The sequence below is a fragment of the Arvicanthis niloticus genome, chromosome 24 (genome assembly GCF_011762505.2).
Source record: "Arvicanthis niloticus isolate mArvNil1 chromosome 24, mArvNil1.pat.X, whole genome shotgun sequence".
Classification (NCBI taxonomy): domain Eukaryota; kingdom Metazoa; phylum Chordata; class Mammalia; order Rodentia; family Muridae; genus Arvicanthis; species Arvicanthis niloticus.
In genome coordinates this window covers 13,772,929-13,796,975 of record NC_133432.1, presented here as the reverse complement: position 1 = coordinate 13,796,975, position 24,047 = coordinate 13,772,929, and the positions used below count along the sequence as shown (strand labels likewise).

The 24,047-nt window shown below is 45.2% G+C and overlaps 1 long non-coding RNA gene across 2 annotated transcripts; it reads right to left on the bottom strand.

Annotated features, from left to right (window-relative positions):
* Nucleotides 1–10,338: 10,338 nt before the first annotated feature.
* LOC143437753 (uncharacterized) lies at nt 10,339–24,020 on the bottom strand. Of its 2 annotated transcripts, none has more exons than XR_013107046.1 (2): nt 23,361–24,020; nt 10,339–19,466 (listed from the first exon to the last, which is right to left on the bottom strand). It is a non-coding gene; the product is annotated as an uncharacterized LOC143437753 (long non-coding RNA). The 2 variants fall into 2 exon arrangements; XR_013107047.1 differs by having other exon boundaries at nt 10,339–19,319.
* Nucleotides 24,021–24,047: the final 27 nt, after the last annotated feature.

Genomic DNA, 24,047 nt, shown 5'->3' with positions numbered 1-24,047 from the left:
GCAGTGGGCGGTGTCCGTGCGAGTTACGTGCCCCGCGCCGCCTCCGACGGCTCCGCCCACAGCCCCTGGCGCGCCTTCCTGGAAGCGCCCCACACTGACAGGCCTCGCTTCTCCTCTCTGCAGCTGCTCCTGTGGCTTTGCTCCCGGAGCTCTTGACTTGGGCCATCCGAGGTCACCTCTGGGCACCTCCTGAGGCCTATTTCCTCCTTGGAACAAGGTGGCAAAAGGTCTGTTGGAAAAAAAAAGCGGAGGTCTACTGGAGTTCAGTGAGCGCTTATTGGGTTATTGAGCATGTACTGGGTGCCAGCCCTGTTCCAGGCGCCGAGGGCAGGGTGTAGGCGTATAATTGAGAGGGACAAAGTCGATCCCGAAGATGTCATACGTGCCTGAAATCCCAGCACAGAGGAGACTGAGACAGGAAAATAATGAGTTTGAAGGAGCTCCTGTCTTGGAATACAAGGGGAACAAACTTCCCTGCTTCCTTGCAGCCAACACTCTTGTAGAAAAGACACACAAACATCGAGTAAATTATAGTTCAGAAGACTGTAAATGTGTACAAAAAAAAAACCCCACAGGATTAAAAAAAGGTGGATAGTAACAGGGTTGTTATTTTAATTTTAGAATGCTAGTCCACATTTGTATTTATTATTTTTGAGACTACATATAACTCTGCCTGGCTTGGAATTTGTTATATAGACCAGGGCAGCTTCGAACTCACAAAGAGCCATCTGCCCAAGCCTCCGGAGTGCTGGCATTAAACATGTGCCTGCCATTCCCAGACCCCTTAGTGGGGTTTTCTGCTCTGTAGGGGCACAACAAGGTCACACCTTTGGGATCTCATCTGAGCTGAGACCTGGGCCAGCAACGTATGGAGCCAGAACCTAAGGGAAGAGGAAAATATAGAAGTTGAGGGTGGGGCACAGGTGAGGTAAGGTAGGGAGGGTATTGAGCTAAGGACGTTAAATCCAAAGCAGCTGCGTTAACAGCGGTCACACTGCTTTAACCTCCAGCCTTCAGAATATTTCTTGGCACATACTCTACATTGAAGAAATACTTGTTGACTGCATACATGTGGGAAAAACAAGGACAAATGATACATTTAGACCCCAGTCAAATCCTAAACGTGGGGCACTCCAGGTCGACGGTGTGAGAGTTAAACTCTTATACAACCACTAGAGGGCAGCCCTCCACCCAACCACATGGCACAAAAGAGAGAAGGCTTCCTGCGGAGTTTCTGAGACTCCCGTAGCCGCTGCCTTCCCTGGTTTACAAAGATTGAGAATTTGGGGCGCGGCATGGTGGCACATGCCTTTAATCCCAGCGCTTGGGAGACAGAGGCAGGGCAAGTGGATCTCTGAGTTCTAGGCCAGCTACGTGAAAGACTTTGTCTCAATAACATAAAACCAAATGACAACGAAAAGCCTGAGCCCTTGCGATTTGAACTCTCATCCCACTGGGTTTGTTTTGTGGGTGGGCTTTGTGCTTATTACTCCTGATTGCCATCCGTATCTGTGTCCAACTATCCCAAAGACTTTTCCTTTCTGCCTACATGGCCTCACCCAATGTTCACCCTGATAACTTCTCTTACATAGCTGTGATTGTGATAACATCTGTGCTGGCTAGGTTTTTTTGTCAACTTGACATGAACTGGAGTCATCTGAGAGGAGGGAATCTCAATGGAGTATGTGTACCCTTCAGACTGGCCTGTAGACAAGTCTGGAGGTCATTTTCTTGATGAATGATTGATAAGGAATGGCCCAGCCCACTATGAGTGGTGCTGCCCCCTGGGCAGGTGGGTAATCCTGAATTCTATAAGAAGGCAGGCTGAGTATCATTCTTCCCTGATCCCTGCTTGGATTCCTGCCCTGATATGGTGTGACCTGGGAAACGTAAGCCAAATAAACCCTTTTCTTCCCAAGTTGCCTTTGGGAACTTGTCCTTTATCACAGCAATGCTAGGACACCATCTGAAATTGTCTAGCCAATTTATGTATCGATCTGACCCCCACCCTTAGAGTTTATGTAGAAACAGGTTTAGTGAATAAAGTAATAACAGACACCCTTGGTTCAGGGAAACGCCTAGCTGGAGAGAGGGCCTCAGATCTGGAGGTTAAGAGTCTAGGAGACAGAGAGGAAAGTCTGATTTAGAGCAATGAAAAGGACTGGCAGGGATGGCAAAACCCCGGCCTTTGCAATGGGGATGGTTTCCTCATTGCAACATTGTAACCCCTCCCCTCCATATCACTCTGACTTGGCATCAGCCCATCAGTATAGATGAGAAAACAAAACAAAACAAAAAACTCAGCATGTAGTTCTGGGTTCAGTCCTTGTACCAAAAAACAAAGCAAGCAAACAAACAAACAAAAGAAAATAATAAAGATATCCAGACCTAGGGTGGAGGGAAGGTTCTAAGCTCAGCTCCTGACTCCAGAGTATTGAAGGAGCCACAGTAACATTTGTCTCCCTTACTAGATCCAGCTGGGACCATGAGTCCCAGCAAAGCCTTCCCAACCCGTACTTCAAGGCCTGGAAAACCTGAGGCTCTAGTGAGAAAGCAGAGGGGTAAAAGACAGAAACGCTGGCGCCGGTGGGCAAGGAGGATTGGACTCCAGGCTTCTGATTCTGCCTTAGCTTCAAACAACCATGCAGCTCACTCAGGACAGCAGAAGGTATGCTATCAACCACTGGGGTTGCAAAAAAAAAAAAAAAAAAAAAGCCAAAACACAACTTTTCTTTCCCAATTAGTTTTTAGTTTTGTACCTTAGAGTATAGAGACCCAGCTGAAAGACAATGAACTGATCTATTGGGGTTAATGGCCATAGCCTGAGGGCTGACTGGAGACTGCTGCCATAGTCCCTTAGAAGGTAGCTACATCCACATCCTGTCAGAAGAAAAAAGTTAACATCAATGTAGTACTTCCCAATGACCAGGCCCTGTCCTAAATTCTTTTATTAACACGTATAGTTATGTAAACTCTATTATGTGTTATTTCATTATACATTAAGGATTATATTAAACTTACAACCTTGTGGTATTAAAATCACCATTTTACAGATGAGAAGAGAGGAGGCTGTTAGGAAGCAGTAGTCTCTCATTTATGATTCATTTATTTTTTAGTAGGACAGAATTTGTTTTCTTAACTTCATTGGTCCAGCATCTGATACATCACCCCCCACCCCCCACCCCACCCCCTGTCAATCCTCATTTCCTAGATCAGACTCGTCAGGATATTTTTTCTTTAAAATTACCAGTAAGTTATAAAAAGCCATGGGAGTGGGGTGTTAGGGAGTTGGCCCAGTGGTTAAGAGCACTTGCTGCTCTGGCAGAGTATTGGGGTCTGTTTTTCAGCACCCACATGCTGGCTCACAACTGGCTATTTAGTGCAGTTTCAGGGGGCTCTAACACCCTCTTCTGGCCTCCACAGGCACTGGATGCACATGGTGAACATATGTGCAGGCAAAACACTCATACATGTTAAATAAAAATATATATAAAAAATTTTTTTCAAAAGAAGCTATCCGAGCTATTTTGATTTTAGCAAATTCTTTGGATGAAGTTTGGGAATCAGCCTGTCTTTACGTTCAAGAGCTTTTTGAGTCTCTTACCTGATTAAGATCTACTGTACTTTTGTCTGCTCTGTAGCACTGTGACCTCAGGCACATTACTTTCTTTTTTGTTTGTTTGTTTTTGTTTTTTTGTTTTTCGAGACAGAGTTTCTCTGTGTAGCCCTGGCTGTCCTGGAACTCACTCTGTAGACCAGGCTGGAGAGATGGATCAGTGTTTAAAGACAATTCCCAACACCCACATGGCGGTTCACAACTCTTTAATTTCAGTTCCGAGGCATCCAACACTTTCTGACCTCCTTGTGTACCTGGCACACACGTAAGATACACATACATCTGTGCAAGCAAAATACCTGCACACATGAAACCAAAATGTCACACAGAGAACACACACTGGGGGAGATGTGAGCAGACATGGAAGTAAACAGAAGGAATCAGAAGCTGGGGGAGAAAACCCTATGGCAGATCTTCCCCTAAAACCTTTAGAGAAGGTGTCCCTCCCAACACATGGACAAGATTGGATGACCTCACCATTATGTGGCTATAGCTGCTGGCTGCAGAACTGAGAATAAATCTGTTCACTGGGTGTGGCTGCGCACCCCTGTAGTTCCAGCCCTTGGGAGCCTGTGGTAGGAGTTTGAGGCTATCCTGGGCTATATAATTAGATTAATTAGATATCAGCTCAAGTAAAGGGGTGGGGGCAGAGGGAAGCCTAAATAAATAAATGGATCTCTGAACTCCCTGGATTGCAGCTCTTCCTTAAGGGCAGCCTGAAGAGATTAATTCAGGACCCTGGAGTGGCTAAAAGAGGTGGCTTCAGCCAATCCAGGAGGTTGAATCCTTATTCATCAGAAATAAGGAAAATCACAGACTGTCGGGTGAGGTACACCTGGATCTGGACTGCAATTTCATCGGTGTGTAACTCGGCTACATTGGAAAACATCCCAAACTGTCTAGGCTCCATCTGTCAAGTGGGAGTCTCGATGGCACCAGGCAGCAAGGGCTGTTACAAGTGACTCGTGACAGAACATTTGTCTGGCAGTCAGCACAATGCTCAATAAATGGTGACTATCTTCCCTCTCACAGGCTCTGCCAGGATCAAAGAATGAAGGCAGCCCCATCTCACATATAATGAATTGGCCAATCTGTATTTACCAAGGGCCATTCGTTCATCTCTGAGAATCCAAACAGGAAAAACAGGTACCAGGATAAAGGAACAGAGATGAACTGTCTGGAAGCGAAAGGCCTGTGGAGAAAGGAAAACTAGAGGGGTCTAACATCATGTATGTCAGAAACAGCAGCTGCCCTCCCTTCCAGGAGGTCCCACTATTTATCTCTGCCTCCTGTTGGTCCTGTCTGTACAGAAGCCTGCTGACTGAGGAGCCGTAAGATGCTTCCCAGTGATCCAGACCAAAGTAGGCTAAGAGGATGGGATGCAGCCTAGGGCAAAGAGGCCCAGGCCTGGCAGTGGGGTGTGGAATTATACTGACCTCCGGAACCTCAAATGCCACACATAGAAATTGGGTATAAAGATATCTTTCTGGTAGTTGGGTACACACACAGCATACATGCCAGTTTGGCCCAGGGCCTGGCACACAGTAGGCAGTGCCTACAAAAAGAATCAGCTGTTTGCTGCTCATAGGATAAAAAGGGGAGAGACAACTGAGACCGGAAGTAAACTCGAGATCAAGTCCAGCATTAGTGAGGGGATATTTTTATCCAGACACCCGTCCATCTGTCTTGTGTCCATTCTAAGCTGGTGAGTCTATCAGACTCCTTTTAGAAGTCCTGAGTCAGGGCTGACCACGCCACGTTCAAGGGAAGTTAGGCCTCACAGGTTCCTCAAGGAGATTTCAAATCCATTTGATTTTTTTTTTTTTTTTAAGTTGGTGTCTCTGCCTTCAGCTGCTGTTGCCAAATTTCCCTTGCCTCCTCCAGTCTGGAGCTGGGCCATTTCCAGGATCGTTCTTTGTATAATTAAAAAGAAAAATAGAACAGTTGATGTTGCCAAACACGTATTTAAAGTGACACTCTGAACCGAGGGAGTGAAAAATCAAAACGTTTTAAGGTTTAGATTAAAAGTCTCCATCCTCGGAAGTCCCTGACCCTGGGATTTCTCTGGAGCCTGGCTGCCTTTAATCCTCTGCCCTGGCTCATAAAAACCCTTTAGACTAAAGGTATTTATTTCTCAGAGAACTATTCCGGGCTAATCATATAAAAATACCCTGCTTCCTAGGCATACCTCGTGTAGTGCAGGTCCTGGGAACAGTGGAGTTATTTGGAACAATCACCTGAGGAGACACCCAAGTCCCCCTTCCTTCACTTCATCCTCCCTTCATGCTCCCATTCCACCAGAAATGTCTACCAGGCAGTCGTGGTCCTTAACATTTCCTTGGAATCAGAGCTCTTTCTTCCAGCCTTCCCATGTCCATTGTACCTAGGGGGCCATCAGGAGTCACCCAGATGTCAGCGGTCACTTGGTCACTTGCCCAACTCTTTTGTGGCTCTTTTTTACTCTCCTAGAGCCCACTCTGTAAGAGCAGAAAACCTTTCTAAAAGGTACAACTCGCCAGTCATAGCACCCCACTCATTACATTCCAGCACTTGGCAGGGCTCTGTGAGTTTGAGGCCAGCCTGGACTACATAGTGAGTTCCAGGACAGCCGGGACTACAAAGAGACCCAGTCTCTAAATAAACTGTCCAGTGGATGGTGTGTGTCCTTTCCATGGATACATTAACTGTCCATTGGTGCTTAACAAATAATGTAGTTGCTTAATATAACATAAATTGATTATTATTTGCTTACTTTTCTGGGTATTGAGAAGTCAAAATGAAGTTGCAGGTTTTAAATAAACTAAAAGTGGTAGATTTGGTTCCTTCTGGTGCTCTGATGAGGAATAGTCCATCTTCTTCCCTCTTCTACTTTCTGGTGGATTCCTGTAGTTCTTGGCTTGTGGGCCCTCCTCCCTTCAGTATTCAAGCGATTACTCTGATCTTGGCTTCTGTCGGTACATATCTTTTTCTGCCTCTCCTACTTCCTGACCGGATACTTAAGATCACATTGGATTCACCTGGGTAGTCTCTTCATTTCACGATCTTTGATTTAAATCAGCTCAGTAAAGCCTTTCCTATCTAAGGTACTATGGTCACAGGTTGGTTCTGGGGGATTTGGATATGAGGGAGCCACTATTTAGCTTACTACACTGTGGAAGGCCCTTCAGTGGCTATTCAGCTCCTCACTTGGGAAGCTTTATCTGAGCGACTCCTGCCTCCTCCCTTACAGAACTCTTTTGACTGAGATTCATGTCTACCGTGAGATATAATATGACATAAACGAACCAGGAAACAAGTTCTCATCACACACTGAATCTGATGGCTTTGTCTGTTTGTTTGTGATAGGGAGCCTCATGAAGTCCAGGCTGGCTTTACACAGCAGAAGATAACCTTGGATTTCTGCTCTTGTCTCCACTGGAGTGCTGGGATTACTGACATGTGCCGACACACCTGGTCTATGCAGAGCTTTCATGGAAGAAACTGTACCAATTGAGCCATCTGCCTTTTGTATTGAATCTCTAGGTTCTAAAACTGAGAGTTAGATGTGCTTTGCTAAGCCTTGTAGTCTTATGGTAGTTTGCTGTGGCAGCTAAATGGGCTAAGTTGGCTGCTGGTTTCCTTTTAGACCATGTCTCTGAAGTCCTTTTGAGTGCATTCCTTTTTTCCTAGCTCACAAACCCACCCCCATCCTCTGGAATGTCTTTCTGAAGCCTGACCTATGCAGGTTGGGCTAGCCTCAAACTCACAGACACCTCTGATTAAAGATGTGTGCCAACCTTTATTTTTAATCATGTGTAGATGGGGTGGGGGGACTTGTGAGCACATAAGTACAGTGGTATCAAACCTTAGAAGAGGACGTTAGATCCCTTGGAGCCATAGTTACAGTTGGTGTGTGAGTCACCAGACACGGATGCTGGGGATAAAACTTGGGTCCTCTGCTGGGATTAAAGGCATGAACCACCACTGCCTGCTGGATGGTTTGATTTCTAATGTGGTATGAATCTAAGTATCTCAATAAGAGGTCAGTTTAATTGTAGCACTGAGGTGGCAGAGGCAGGCAGATCTTTGAGTTCAAGGCCAGCTTACTCTACAAAATAAGTTCCAGGATAGTCAGGGCTACACTGAGAAATCCTGTCAACAAACCAACAACAACGACACCAACAAAACAAAACGATCAAAGGGCAGGTTCCAAATTCTTGCATGTAGTCTAGCAGTTAATAAATGCCTTACTTGCTAAGTATGGTGCACACAATTTATTATTCAGTTATAGAAGCATTTATTAAGCACCTATTAGATGCTAGGTCTCAGCTCATCATTCCAATGCAATGTCCATTTACCAACATCTACTGTCCCCAGTCAGTATCTGGGTATACTGTAGTTCAATAATGATCTCCGGTCTTTCTGTTGAAATGCTATGTTAATAAATAACATAGAAAGACTATAATGTGGGCATGTGCACAGGCAGGAGACCCTTATCTCCAAGTACTGCCCAGTACCCTTTTCAGAAACTTACCTTGTCACCTGGGAAATAGCTTTTTTTAGATGAGGTCAGACAGGTTCCATTCACTTGCTTGTGAGTCTCTGGTGCCCCGGGGGCTTTGCCTGTGGCACACCTTTATCAAGATCTGGGGCCTGATGACTGCCACCTTCTCCCACAGGCTGTCTGTACCTCATTCATCAGGCAAGAGGGCAGCAGCTGGGCTCCAAACCTGGTGCTGCTGGCAGTTAGCCGAAAGCTGTCCGCCCTTCATTTGGCCTGACTTTCCTTGCTCTGAAGGATTTAACTCTTCCCCATCAGGACCCCTTACCACCTAGACGTTTGTAACGGTGAATTTTTAAAAAAGCAGTCTCTTCTGTGTGTGAGTGGTATGTGCATGTGTGTGCACTTACTTCCAAGCAGAGGCCAGAGGTTACTGTCATTTGTCTCCCTGGATCTCTCTCCTCTTCATTTACAGAGGCAGGGTGTCTCACTGAACCCAGAGCTTATGCTTTGCCTCTTCTAGCTAGCTAGTCCCAGGGATCTAGTCTCTGCCTTACAAATGCTGAGGTTTCAGGAAGTCCAACAGACCAGCAAGGCTTTTGTGTGGGCACTGGGAATCCAAACTCTGGTCCTTGTACTTGCCAGACAAGTGCCTTATCAGCCATGCCATCTGCCCAGGCTGGAAAATTAACAATTTTAATGAGGGCTAATACATTAGGTGTACGTAAAAGTGACTCTGAATCAAATCCTCACCAGTCACAAGGCTTTAGCACCATATGAACATGTGCCTCCCCACTACCCCCCAGAGGTGCTAGGGATAGACATGTGTTTTACCAGTCATGTCCTTCCCTGCCTGGAGACAAGGCTGCTCAGGCTGCTATGGGTTTTCCTCTCCTCTCCCCCCCTGCCTTCCTCTCTTTCTCTCTAAACCTGTAGTATGTAAACTAATCTCAGCACACAGGGGAGATTTCTAGGAGACCCAGACCAGCTTGGTCTACATAATGAGTTCTAGGCTAGCCTGCCTAAGACCCTACCTTATTTGTTTGTTTTTCAAGACAGGGTTTCTCCGTGTAGCCCTGGTTCTCCTGGAACTCACTATGTAGACCAGGCTGGCCTCTAACTCACAGAGATCCAAGTGCCTCTGCCTCCTGAGTGCTGGGATTCAGGCATGTACCACACCATACTACTGCCAGGGTGACCCTATGTGATGTGGGGATACACATGCCAAGATATGTGTGTGGAGGTCAGAGGACAGCTCGTGGGAGAAGGCTCTCTCCTTCCACTCTGTAGTTCCAAAGGGCCACAGGCTTGGTGGCAAATGCCCTCCCCTGCTGAGCCAGCTTGCTGGCTCTGGCATTATCTATCTCCCTGAAGGCTCAGACTATAGGCTAGTGCTAACCCGGCAAGCCTTCCTTCTTTCCGTGTATAGTAAGATACACCTTGTAACAGAAAAGATAGGATTTTGGCTTTTTGGTTTTTTTGTTTTGTTTTGGAGACAGGGTTTCTCTGTGTAGTCCTGGCTGTCCTGGAACTCACTTTGTAAACCAGGCTGGCCTCGAACTCAGATATTTGCCTGCCTCTGCCTCCCAAGTGCTGGGATTAAAGGCGTGCGCCACCACCGCCCGGCTTAAAGACTCATTTTTATGTACATGCTATTTGACTGCCGGAATGGCTGTGTATCACATGTGTGCTTGGTGTCCTGTGTGGAGGTCCAGAGAGGATACTGGATCTTCAGAAACTGGAGTTGTTACAGATGCCTGTGAGTTGCTGTGTAGGTCCTGAGAAGAGAACCCCATTCTCTACCAGAGTAAGAAGTGCTCACATCTGCTGAGCCATCCCTCCAGGCCTCATTATAAATCAGACATGCCTGTGGAAGCCATGGAGAAAGCATTGGAACCTTGTAACTAGAGCTACAGCTGGTTGTGAGCCACCTGCCATGGTTGCTGCCAATTGAATTCAGGTCCTCTGCAAGAGGGCTTTGAACTGCTAAGCCCACTTTCCATCTTTTTTTTTTTTCTTTGACTTATTTATTTTATGTATGTGAATACACTGTAGCTGTCTTCAGACACACCAGAAGAGGGTGTCAGATCCCATTCCTGATGGTTGTGAGCCACCATGCCATTCCTGGGAATTGAACTCAGGACCTCTGGAAGAGCAGTCAGTGTTCTTAACCACTGAGCCATCTCTCCAGCCCCTCTCCATCTTTTTAAATCTAAACAAAACAAGATGAAACAAACCCCACTCACTTTCACATTGCCATTTATTGTGGGTCTTAACAAAATGTCAGCCGAGAGCATAATTTATAAAAATAACCTTAACAATGTATCAGTTACATGGAATAATAAGAATTGTACAGCTGTGAGCAGGCGTGGAAGTGAACATGGTGAAGTTCTAAGGGTATAGGAAGAAACATCACAGTCTCCTAGAGTCTCACAAATATAAAACTTTTGTGACCTCTGGTCATCAAAGCGTGGGGATTCCTCCTAAGTATTCAGTAACCTGTCAAGCCTCCAGTCTATAGGGTACACTGGCAGGCTAAGTATTCTAATTCAATTCTGACACTATGTGGGCTGGGGATGTTACCACGGGTAAAGCCCTGGGTGCAACCCACTGCACCTTGAGAGAGAAAGAACAAAATTGAGACAACAGAATGCGGTGGCCTATTGCTGTAACCCCAGCACTTGCCAGGCAGACACAGGAGGATTGCTACAAGTCTGAGGTCAGACAGGTCTTCACAGCAAGTTCTATGCCAGGTTTTATTACATAAGAGACCTTTTCACAACAACAACAATACACAGCAACACAATTAGACTATCTTTAACAGTCTGATGCCAGTGCTGAGTTCCAGGCTGCTTTACCTGTGTTTCTGAAGGAACCACTGCCAACCGGGGCTCTTCCACCTCTCTTAATTCAGTGCAGTTTGGTGAACTCAGAGAAAGTTCACTGGCGTTCACCATTATCCAGGGCACTACCGGGAACACAGACGTAGCTCATTTCAGAGAAGGAAACCAAGGGCTTAACGCTGTTGTGACCAAAGGCTGAAGGTCTCCACGGGATTCCATTCTCTTTTTAGCGTTAGATTTTCTTGTGATGATGGATGAGATAAACTAAATATGAGGCAACTAAATAAAAGATTCAAAGTCAAAGCAACAAAAAAACAGGACAAATAATACACATGAAGAGAGATTGTCTGTTGTCTGCTTTTATTTATTTTTTTGAGACAAAGTTTCTCTGGGTAGCCCTGGCTGTCCTTGGAACTGGCTCTGTAGATCAGGCTGGCCTCAAACTCACAGAGATCCACCTGCCTCTGCCTCCTAAGTGCTGGAATTGAAGGCCACCACCATGAGGCCAGAGACTGACCCTCCTAATAGCATCTGGGTACTCTACTTTTTCTTTCTTTCTTTCTTTCTTTCTTTTTTTTTTTTTTTTTAAGATTTATTTATTATATGTAAGTACACTGTAGCTGTCTTCAGACACCCATATGAGGGCATCAGATCTCATTGCAGATGGTTGTGAGCCACCATGTGGTTGCTGGGATTTGAACTCATGACCTCTAGAAGAGCAGTCAGTGCTCTTAACCGCTGAGCCATCTCAACAGCCCGGTACTCTACTTTCTAGTAACTTCATTTTGGGCTTTATTTTGCAATGCTGGGGATGGATCCTAGGGTTTTGAACATGAGAGCAGCTGGACCCCGTTGGAAGGCCCCTCCTGGGTTTTTATCGTGATTTTATTGCATACCCATGATTGTTTAAATCATTTGTTATTGGTGATCAACTTTACCTCCAGTATGACCCCCGTCCTGAGGTGGCAGGTGGGACTGATTCCCACCCTTTAATGTGGCTTTAGACATTCTGGTCACCTAGCTTTCATTCTGAAGCTACCAGGAGGCTGCCAGGCAGCATTCGACTCATTAGCATATAAAAAGACAAATCACTTTGGAGATTCAAAGGCTTTTTGAAGTCGCAAGCCAGGAAACTGGGATAAAGATCACACATATTTCAGAATATCACAACTGCTAAGCTTAAAAAATTAGGATATAAACATATGCGTATCGTCTAAAAATAATGTATCTCCATCAATCTAAGAAAATCTTAATGGTGTGCAATAGCCCCAAGGGAGGAAACATAAAAGATGTCCATCAGTGGATGAATGAGAAAATAAAATGGGGTGTACTGCTGACAGTGGCAAGGGGCCATGCTTGTAATCTCTAATCTCAGTACAGTACAACCAGAGAACCCAGAGCAGTAGAATAACTACAAGCTTACAACTACCCTAGGATACACAGTGAGTTAAAGGCTAGCCTGAGCTATGTAGCCTGGGCTTTGTCTCAAAACCAAACCCAACCAAACAAAAATAACCAAACAGCAACAGAACTATGAAACCAAACCAAGACAATGGAATTTATCCTCAGAAGGAAAGCCAAACATGGCAGTGCATGCCTAGAATACCAGCACTTCTGTAACTCCAGTTCCAGGGGGCCCGACACGCTCATGCAGGTATTCATGTAGGCAAACAGCAATGCACATAAACTAATAAAGAAACTGGAGATGGTATATTAAATTTGCCTCAAACTAAAAGGCAGATTTGATCGATGCTACAACGGAATCTTGAAGGTATGCTAAGTGGAATACGCTAGACACAGAAAGATGCAGTGCGGGGTTCTTATAGTCTCCAAAGTAGACAAATGTAGACACAGAATGGTGGTGGGTACTACTAGTGAAGTGGAAAAGGAGAGTTTGGGATAGATAGTTTTTGATGAACATAGAGGTTGGGCTGTGAGCAAGCCTTTGCTCAGGAACCAAGAGATGAATTCTTCCTAAAATTCCTCTGTAAATGGAGACTCTCTTCAGAGACAGTCTCATGTAGCCAAGCTGGCCTTGAACTCCTGATCTTCCTGATACCACATCCAGCTCTGTCTTGTCTTCCGCAGAACAGAAACCAAGATATCCTCTGCCGGTCACCCTCTCCCCCACTGTCGAGCGTTTGAACTGGCTCATATTTTCTTGGCGTTGCAGACAGTGGTATTAAGGTGCATCCTTGGTCTTTGTCAGGGTTTCTCCAGAATGTGCCTAGCAGGAAGCCTGTTAGATTCCAGACTACAAGCACTTCCAACTCCAGTGACCAGCATTCAGTTCCCTTCTGCTAGGCCTGATGGGCCTTCCTTCTGTTCCCACTCCCTTAGCTCATGAGCTGCTCTGTGGAGGACACTCCCCCACACATAGCTCAGCTAAGCTTAGCTTTCCCTTAGAGTCCAGCTCTCCACATTAATTCCTCGGAAGTTTTCCCTGACTTCCACCCAACCTCAAACTAGGTCAGTCTTCCTTCCCTACATTATGTACCTGTAAGCAATAAGCAGCACCTTGTAGACTGATTGCCATGCATTTGAGATGGGTTGGACTTAATCCTCAGTACTTGTGTACACACACACACACACACACACACACACACACACACACACACTACCCTGCAATATTTACAGGTTGCAATGTTCCATTGATCTGTGTAACTATTAGGACACACTGTCCCCTGACTACATCGTAGGCAATAGTTAACCCTAAATCTTTCTCTACTTTAACTCATTGTGTAACTTTTCTAGCATTCTCCCTCCTACCACCACAGGGTCCTACTATGTAGCCAAAGTTGGCTTGGAACTTGGTACATAAGACCAAGCTGGCCTCAAAGTCACAGATATCTGTCCGCTTATCCTTGCTTCCAGAGTGCCAGGCACTCCTGGTGCCCGCTTCCATGCCTGGCATCAGCTGGGCTGTTTTATTTTGAAATCTATTTTTGTTTTTTTTCGAGATAGGGTTTCTCTATGTATCCCTGGCTGTCCTGGAACTCATTCTGTAGACCAGGCTGGCCTCGAACTCAGATATCCTCCTACCTCTGCCTCCTGAGTGCTGGGATTGAAAGCATGTGCTGTCTAGTCATGTTTATTTTTTTAAAAGATTTTGTGTGTATAAATATTTCTCCTGCCCTTATGTGCATCGTGTGTGTCTGATACCCTATGGATGCTAAGAGTGGATCCCATTGAACTGGAGAAATCATTGTGAATTGTTACATAGGTGTTGGAAATCAAACCCAGTCCTGTACAAGAGCAACAAGTGCCCTTAACCACTGGGCCATCTCTCCAGCCTCACAGGTTGTCATCAGAATTTAGTAAGACTAGGATCAGTGGTAGAGCATGCCTTGGGTTCTATACTTAGCACTGAAGGGGAACCCTCCCCCCCAAAAAAAAACCCCAAAATATCATCTGGGGCCAAGATAACAGTATAGACACGGTCAGTCTCTCCCTTCAAGTTCACAGATTCAAGCCAATAAACATTAGCTGAGTGTACTGGACTGTGATGTGTTTTCAGGGCTTAGAAACTCTGTAATGAACTCCCAGGTCCCTTCCAGTTGTTTTATCATAATGATTAATGATGACCAGTATTTGCTGAGACCTTAATGTGTGCCAGATACTCTGTGGGGTGATTTACCTTCAGCACCTCATCCCAGGTCATGGTCTATCTGACAGTTTGTATTATTGCCTCCCTTCCTTGGGAGAGGAAGCCGAGTCCCAGGAAGAGGCACAGTTTGTAAACCACACAGACAGAACTTCTCAGCCAGAGTTCCCAACATGCACCTCTGACACAATTACATTGCTTCAGTTAAATTCCAGAGACTTTTTTTTTTAAGTTTCCTGACACATGGTCTTGCTATGTAGCCCAAGCTAGGAGTAAACTATTTTTGATTTTTTTGTTTGTTTGTTTAGTTTTTTTGAGGCAGGGTTTCTTTGTATAGCCCTGGCTGTCCTGGAACTCACTCTGTAGACCAGGCTGGCCTAGAACTCAGAAATCCACCTGCCTCTGCCTCCCAAGTGCTGGGATTAAAGGTGGGCGCCACCACTGCCCGGCTATTTTTGATTATTTAAAGCAGTGCTTGGCCTCAGAAATGTTAGGCAAACACTATACTGAGCCATAGCCCAAAGGCTAGGCCTTAAACTTTGTTTTTTACTTTAACTTTCTGAAGAAAATTTTTGCTATTGTCTGTATGTGGATTCTGGGGATGATGGTCAGGTTTAACGGGCCAGCACCTTCCTCTGCTAAACCATCTTGCTGCTCTTGAACCTGTCTTAGCCTTTAAAATTCATTCATTCATTCATAGACAGGGCTGTCTATGAATGGAGCTGTCCTGGAACTCACAGAGATTTACCTGTCTCTAACTTGGGAGTGGTAGGATTAAAGGTGTGCACCACATCTAACTCAGAGACTACAAACTTATTTTTTCTTTTCTTCTTCTTTTTTTTTTTTTTTTTTTTTTTTCCAGAGCTGACGACCAAACCCAGGGCCTTGTGCTTGCTAGGCAAGCGCTCTACCACTGAGCTAAATCCCCAACCCCAATTTTTCTTTTTAAGTCTCATTTTTCTTTTTTATGCACAGGTGTGTGTGCGTGTGTGAACATGCACAGATGTTTGTGAGCCATCCGGGTCCTTTGGTAAGAACAGCAAGTGTTCTTAACCACTGAACCATCTCTCTAGGCCTTAGTATTTTTAAATGTACAGCTTGTGAGCCAGATCCATGGGGCTGAAGACAAGATCTGTCTTTGCAAAGAAATTTTTACTTAAACAAGAGAGGCAGATGTTAGATGGTTAAGAGTTTCTCTTGGAGCTCGGGAGAAGAGCCAACTGTCTTTTTTCCGGAACATTCCATCCTCCCCAGGGGAAAGCCTGTTCTCTGCCATGAACAGGTGTCACGGGGAGGGAGGAAAGAAGAGGGTTTCCTATAAAGGCTGCCGTGTGTGTGTGTGTGTGTGTGTGTGTGTGTGTGTGTGTGTGTGTATCAGATAGCTTGTGTTTCACAAACGACCTACAAATTACTGTAGGCCACTTGAAAAGGGTTAAAAGCCAGTGACACCACCTGCAAAAGTTATTACAGTTATTTATTCAGAAGAGAGAAACCATGCACCGTGGGAGGGAGGGATTGTAGTGTGGGCACTCGGGGGAGAAATGGTAGGGCGGTGGGCTTCCATTTACGTTGTAGTTTTAGAGTAAACAGACAGAGGTCCTGTTTGAGATACGAAGTGTATTAAAGACAGTGACAGACAAGGGTGTGGGCAATGTAGCTGAGCAATTTCCTATCATGCACAAAGCCCTATCATGCACAAAGCCCTAGGTTCAGTCCCTAACACTATACAGCCAAGGCCCCTGGTACAGGATCTCTCTGGTCTCAGGGCAGTATAGAGGCAGAAAGGCAACAAGATATATCAGCTGTCTCCATAGCTACAGGCTCAGTATTTGGGCACTGGACTATTATTACTTATGCATGTGTTAGGTACAGATGCTTGGACATCTGTACTCACGGAGGCCAGAGGAGGGTATAGGTATCCTCATTCTTCACCTCATCCCTTTGAGGCAGGGTCTCTCTCTGAAAGTGAAACTCATGTTATTCCCATAGGCTAGCAGCCAGTGAGCTACAGCAATCCTCCTGTCTCTACCCCCATACAAGCACTGGTATGTGTAAGGCCAGCCTTAGCTTATGTGAGTGTTAGGATCCCCATGGTTACTCAGCAAGCACTCTTAACCACTGGGCCACCTTCCTTACCCCTCTCTACATTACAGGGTTTTTGTTGTTCTAGCGGTTGAATGTAGGGCCTCATACATACTGAACACTCCATCTCCAACCTCAGAAAATAAACTTTAAACAATTCCTTCTGGAGTTAGGTGTGGTGATAGTTTATGCCAGTGGCCCTGTCATTCACAAGGCGGAGGGTAAGAGGATCTTTCTGAGCTTAGTTAACAGAGTGAACTCCAGGCTAGCCAAGGCTATCCAGGGAGGCCCTGTCCCAAAACAACAATGAACATGCTAGGGCCTGGCAAGATGGCTCAGCAAATAGAGACGCCTCCCGCCAAGTGTGATAACCTGAGTTTGATCCCTATGTGGTGGATGGACAGAACTGACCACCTCCTGCACACTGTCCTGTTTCCACATAAGTGCTATGATGTATCCCCCCCAACCCCCATACAACAAAAGCAATTAAAATATAACGCAAGAAAAAAACTAAACAAACAATACCACAAAGAATCCCATCTGGCTGAGCCTCAGGTCTGTAATTCCAGGTGAGGATGAGCGTCATAAGTTGAAGGCTAGCCTGGGCAATTTAGCAAGGCAATGTTTCAAAAGAAAAAGAGAAAAGGGGTTGGGGATATAGCCCAGTGGCAGAGTGCTTGTGTAGCTTGCGCAAGGCTATAAGTTCACCCGGGTACTGGGGGGCTCTGGGGAGAACTCTATACAGGAAGGGGTTTTATAATTTTTCTCCGCAACCGGCATGTTTTCTGCCTTGTCATTATTATTATTATAATATTATTATTATTATTATTATTATTATTATTATTATTATTATTATATTATTATTATTATTATTATTATTTTTGGTTTTTCGAGACAGGGTTTCTCTGTGTAGCTCTGGCTGTCCTGGACCTCACTCTGTAGACCAGGCTAGCCTCAAACTCAGAAATCCACCTGCCTCTGCCTCCTGAGTGCTGGGATTAAAGGCGTGTGCCACCACCGCCCGGCTTGTCATTATTTCTTAAAACAACACAACTGTATCATAACTATTTACACAGCATTTAAGTATTAGGTATTAAACATAATCTGGAAATAATTCAAGGATGACCAAGAGGATAGGTTCTATACAAACACCCTACCATTATAGGACCTGAGGGTGGTTTCATTTTGGTTCTTGCTGGGGTCCTGAGTCTGATTCCCTGAGGAAATCTCAGGACAACATAATTATGTTCAGCATTAGAAGGTGAGAGGAAATGAGATATCCAAGCAGATTCTAGGAGGAGGATGTTGGAGCTAGCTTGGTAAAATGCAGAGAGAAAGGACCAGCAGGTGCAGAGACCAGGAGACAAGAATATTTAGTCAAAGGACTCAAAATATACAGAGCAAGGAGGTTAGGTTTAGAGGGAAACAGGGGGAAACAGCTATTATGTCCTCCCAGATGACTCTCTCCTGAACCTTAAACTCGGCAGAAAGCAAAACGTTGGGGTTCTGGTACCCAGCTTCATTTGAGTACTATCACTGAATGCACCCCTTTGGAATATTGGATCATATAGTACCTCTGTGACTGCAGTGGGTTTTGCATTACAACTTCTATTTCACACGTTGAGAAAACAGACTGTCCCGTGTCTTGTAGGTTCACCATGTCCCTTTACATAAATGCTTTAGTTCTAAGAGCCTTTGTATTTCTTCCTTGAAATAGAGCCACCTAAACACCAGGCATTATGACTCCATTGGACTTCTGACTCCCTCCAGTCTGGCCCGCTATATACAGGAAACCCAGGAAGGAGCAATAGTTATAGCCAAAAGGCCAAGTGGCCTCTCAAAATTCCCCACATCTATTCTGGTTGTCCCTCTGGGGCAGCTCTTAGATACCATCTTCTGCCAAATAGAGTTTGTTTCTCAGAAGCTGTTAAGAAGTGGGAGGTTAGGGAAAAAAAAAAAAAAAAAACAAAAAAACTGCATCAACAACTACAAAATCCCCTGCAGCAGCCTGAGCACAAAGGGTTTGGGTTCTGAACAAAGGGCTGGGTGAGACTGGAAGGCAAATGCTGACACATCCTCTCTCCAGCTGTGAACCGGGGGTCTGAGGGCCACTGCAAAGGTCATCTGTCTCCACATCTTTGGGCAGGAAATGCAATTCAATCCTTGCAGTGACTGATCACTTTACAAGATTAATGGAAATGTCTCCAACATGGGTCTGTGTTCTGACAGCACAAAAAGCAAATCAAACTTCTCCCCTGGCCTCCTCCTCAGCTAGGTCAGCTGATTCCTGGTCTTTAAAAAGCTCAAAACTTTTCTCTAGGACATCTGTTCAGGGGGAATCCCTTTGATAGGAGAGATCCTGTTTCCAGGGGCAGGACCCAAAGATAGCACCTGAAGGTGGGGGAACTTTGGAAGCTCTTCAGTTTGTACTTCATCTTTCCAAAGTAGAAGAAAGGCAAAGGGCATGGTAGGCCCTGAAGGGTTAACTGCCAGCCTTCTTGTCCATCCCTCAGGGATTGTCAACCAGTGACAAGTGAGCGTGATGAAGTAATGCCTGCCTTTCCCTTCCCATTGGCTACCGCACATGTCCATCAATCTCAAGATGCAAGTTTTGAAAGAATCTTTGAACTTTTATGACTCTCTTCTCAGCATTAACCCTTTAACTCACCTGTGGTTTCCAGGGTCCTTTCTAGCCTTCACACAGGAAGAGGCGCATTGAAAAAAAAAAAAAAAAAATCAGAACGCTAAGTAAAACATTAAGCCTTTCTCCAAGGGTCAGGCCTGACAGTCTTTGTATAGCTTTATTTTTCTTTTTGACTTCAATCCACAAGGCACTGAAGACTACAAAACAAAATAAACAGAAGATATCTGAGAACAATCACTTTAACAGAAACAGCTTGATCTGTTGCTATATTAAAATAAAAGTACACTTTAAATTCCAAAAGCAATACAAAATAGGTCAAAACTTGTATAATTTATTATCTTATTTTTTATTCATGTCTTTTATACGTTAGCATACTGTGGATTGAACCCAGAGTCTCTACAATGCCCTATTCCTGACCTACCCCACTAACCTGGAATTCATTTGGGTAGTTACACATCTCCATGGTACAAAGTTGAAAAGGCACTACAGCCCATAGAGTGAAATTGAACCCCTCAGGTCTGCATGAGGTGACATTCATACACACATGTGGTTAATGTTTCACAGTGTACCAAAGGATGGTTCTCCTTCTCATGTTGCTTTTCTCCATTGTCTTCATGTCTTTCCAAAGAACACTCAATGTGTAAAAAAGATTAAGTATGGGTCTATGGATATATCTTCTTTGATTTACCCAAGCAGTAATCAAAATTTAGTATTCTGCATCTTGTTTTTATTTAAGGATATAATTAAGTCATATTCTCTCTCTCTCTCTCTCTGTATGTGTGTGTCTCCCCTTTTGTTTATTTTTCAAGACAGAGTTTCTCTGTGTAGCCCTGGCTGTCCTGGAACTCACTCTGTAGACCAGTTTGGCCTCTAACTCAGGGATCTTGCCTCTGCCTTCTGAGTGCTGGGATTAGAAGTCTGCACCAATACCGCCCCGCTATACTCTTTTTTTTTTTTTTAATGCTGAAGATCAATCTGAGAACCCTGGTTTTGGTTTTTGTGTGCTTTGGACAGGTCTTCACTAAGACCAGATTCTGGTGGGCTCTGGATTCCTACATGCTCCAGGTGTTCAAGTCCTGTAGCCATAGTATCCTGATCCTGAGCTTCCTAAATGCTGAGATTAAAATGTGCTGCTGCCCCTGGCTGAAGCTTTATTATATGGTCCTTGACTCTATCCATAAGATATTTACCACCCTTTATAAGTGTATTGGAAAGATCTTGGCAGGTGAACCAAGCCCAGCCAATTGATATCCCATCAGGCTCCTGCACTGGGCCAACGCTCCTGGCAGGCACCGGGAGCAAGTGCTTCAAACCCTAAGGCTGCAAATTCACATTGTACCGCATGTGTTCTTCCGTACAACCCATGCCTTACCTGTCTTTGCCTCCACGGTCTCTTCACCCGTTCTATTAATGTTCTAGGATAGCTGATGGCGATTTGAAGCCAAATTGGATTTTGACTCATAAATAAATAGCTGGGCACCATAAGAGAAATGATGGCAAATACCCCAAGGCCTCGTTGTTTTAAGTTTTCTGTTTGCTTGCTGCAGCCGTGGGATTGAATCTGGGGTCTTGTATATGACGCCAGTCAAGTGCTGTATCACCGAGCCATACATAACCCTAGCCCATTATTTTTTTATTTTTGAGACAGGGTTTCATTAGATTGCCCAGGCATGCACCACCATACCAGTTTAACTTTGATTTTTTTTTTACTCTAAGTGTATTACGATAGTAGAGTGAGTTCTTGGTACTCATGAGCAGCTGGGTTCTAAATGTCATAGTCTCACAGGCAGGCTTACGTAGTGGCTTGATTTTTGGGCTCCCGATTCCTCCAAGTTCTTGGTTCAAATCATGTCTTCATAATACTGTTGTGGTGAAATAACTTAGCATTTCTATGAACCTTAGTTATGAGAGATCAAAGATTTAAAGAGATGCAGATAGGAAGGACTTTATTCAAAGGCACTGTAAGCTCTTAAGAACCGGGAGCTAAAAACTGGGGATTCAGGAGACAGAGGTAGGAGGTTCGCACAAAGTTCTAGACCAAGCCTGGTTTACATAGCAAGTTCCAGGCTACCTAGGGCTAGAAACAGACCCTTGTCTTGAGGAAAGACAAGAGCTAGAATAAAGACATAAGAGCAGTTTGTCCCTAGTCCAGAATCCCGGGTTTCTGAGTGTTCCATCCAGGGGCAGTAAACCCATGGTGTGCGTGTGTGTGTGTGTGTGTGTGTGTGTGTGTGTGTGTGTGTGTGATCGAGGCTGTCATTTCTGTCTTCTGTCCCCTTGTCTTTGGACACAGTGCTGCTCAATTGGCCTGTAAGGATGGATGATACAACTGAATTTTAACACAGGTGAGATCTGACTGAGCCTTTTTCGAGGATGGTTGGTACAGGAAGGCATTATTTAATTTGCAACGAGGCTGGCTTGCATTAAAAGTTCATCTTTTGAAAGAAGCCCCCTTTTTTATTTCTCACCTATTCTCAGCTCCTGGGGGACAATCAGCCTAAGTTAGAGCTCAAGGGTCTGGCCCTTCCCCCTTTGGCCCAAAATAACCTCCTCCCCCACTTGGAGGGAATGCTTGGAATTCTTTCAACTGAGGACAAAGGCTTTCATCTGCCAATTACTGATAAAGAGAACATGCAAATATGCTGGAGGTGGTGATCCATCAAGGGCTCAACGTTTATTGAGTGACCACTTAGACCCAGCAGAGGGCTGGGCTTTCTGGGGGAATCAAAGGGGAACAAACACCAGGCTGGCTCATTCTTCTCTCAGGTCTGTGGTTTCCTCCAGGTTTGTAAAAGGAGGGGATTAAATCAGGTGACTAATCAACCTCGGCCCACTCCATGAAAGTGACTAAGATCAGACTTTTTCCTAATGCCAGCCTTTAGGGGAACTCAGAAGCCATGGGGGAAGCAGGTAGGGGAGAGAAAACATCAGGGAGGAAGATGAAGAAGGATCCCCAGTGTCCCATTTGACAGTTTTGCTTTCATTCTTAATCCACTGATTCTCAACCAGGGGCCCATCCTTAAAGCAGCTTTATTTCATTCTGAAGTATAAATGAAGCTGGTGAATATTTGAAAAGGCAAGCAGTGTGAAATTGAGAGCCAGTAGTTTTGCCTTCCTGAATCCCATCTTCCTTGTTTACAAAACAGAGCAACAAGGCCATAAGACATTTTTAAAAGATTCTTTCAAACGAGAAGAGCCAGATAAAGTGGTCCACATCCTCATGCCATTTTTCCCCCTCTTTGGTGCTGGGTACGGAACTCAGGGTCTTAGCTTTGCTAGGCCTAATATTCCACTCTGAACTATACATCACCAGCTGGCTCCTGGTTTTCATCGGGGATGGTTAGAAAGGCTGCCCAGTCGATGCAGCTGAGCCAACATAGATGTAATTTCAGTTTGGTGACAAACTTGGTGTTTGTCGTCTCATTTTTATGTAGAACATGTATGAATGGAATTAAAACAAACTTCAAAGAGCAGATTTGGGGGCAGGTGGAAAAAAGTACAGAACGATAAGGTGATACGGTAGGAAATTCTAACGTAAGGGAGGGTGATCAAGTTTGGCTCACAGCTGATTTCAGGTGGCAAGGCCACTTCCTCCCCATATCTGTCTGAACCAGTGCTGACGACATTGGGACGAGGTAAAAAGAACAGTCACCTTAATTCATAATTTCTTGAATCTGGGTTTCCCCGGTGTGCAAAAGGACCTGCTTTAGCTTGCTTGTACACTGAGAAGCTGCAGTAGTTCCTAGCCTCAGCTGGGGAGTCTCTCAGCACATCCCTGGTGAAACGTCATTAGGCCCTTGCAAGAAAGAGGCCGGGAGGGAGCAAAGTTTAGGGCCAGCTTTTCTCCCGACTTAAATGGGCCTGACTTGTCCCTTTCGGAATTCCAGATCACTCAGGGTCAACTCTGGCAGCAGTTACAAGCCCTACTTAAAAGACAGAGGAGCTTTGGGGGATCTGATACTCCCTGCATTCACAAAGTCTGCCCGTTCTTCGCTACCGAGAAACAATGTGGATTAATCAAGGTGCTGTACCCCAGAAAGCCACAAACATCGCCACCACTTCTTTCTTAAATTGCCACATGAGAGGCTTACCTTTTGCCTGCCTGCATTAGAGACGCTGAATCCGATTCTCTTATTCCCTCCTGTGTATCGATTTATCTCTTCTCAGCCAGTGTAGACTTTTTTCTTTCTTTCTTTTTAAAAGCCCAACTTCTGTTTCAGGGCTGTACTACCGAGGCTGTCCGAATGAATGAACGAAAGGCTTTCTTCCGGTCAGCTGTAGTCTGAAAAGGCTGTGGACTGGCTGTATTTCCTGTACCTGTGCGTGTGTCTCCATGTTATTATTTCAGCCCCGGGAGTTTAAAAGTTATGCAGTCTGTACAGATAGAGAGCTGCACTAATTTCTTTCTGAGCCCCTCAGATGCCTCCTCCATATGGCAGGTTCGCAAATGGATAAGGGTCTGGACAGGCTGGCCCCTCCCCCCTAGACATGCAGTAGAAAAGCAAAACAGAAAAAGAGATCATACATACAAAATACTTTGAATTTAGGTCGCCAGCATAGGTAATGAGGAAAGGTGGATGAAGGAAGAGAGGGACAACCCTGGGTAACCCAAGCAAGGGGGGGGGGCGGGCAGGGGCAGAGGTGGGGGGTCGGTTTGGGGGTGCCAGGCCCCGGGGGCTTTCACGCCAGCAGGCTCGGCTAGCATTTCCGCGCCTCCCGCTGAGGCCATCCGTGCAAATCTGCACCTCCCTCCCCACCCCCTCCTCTCTTTCCCTCCC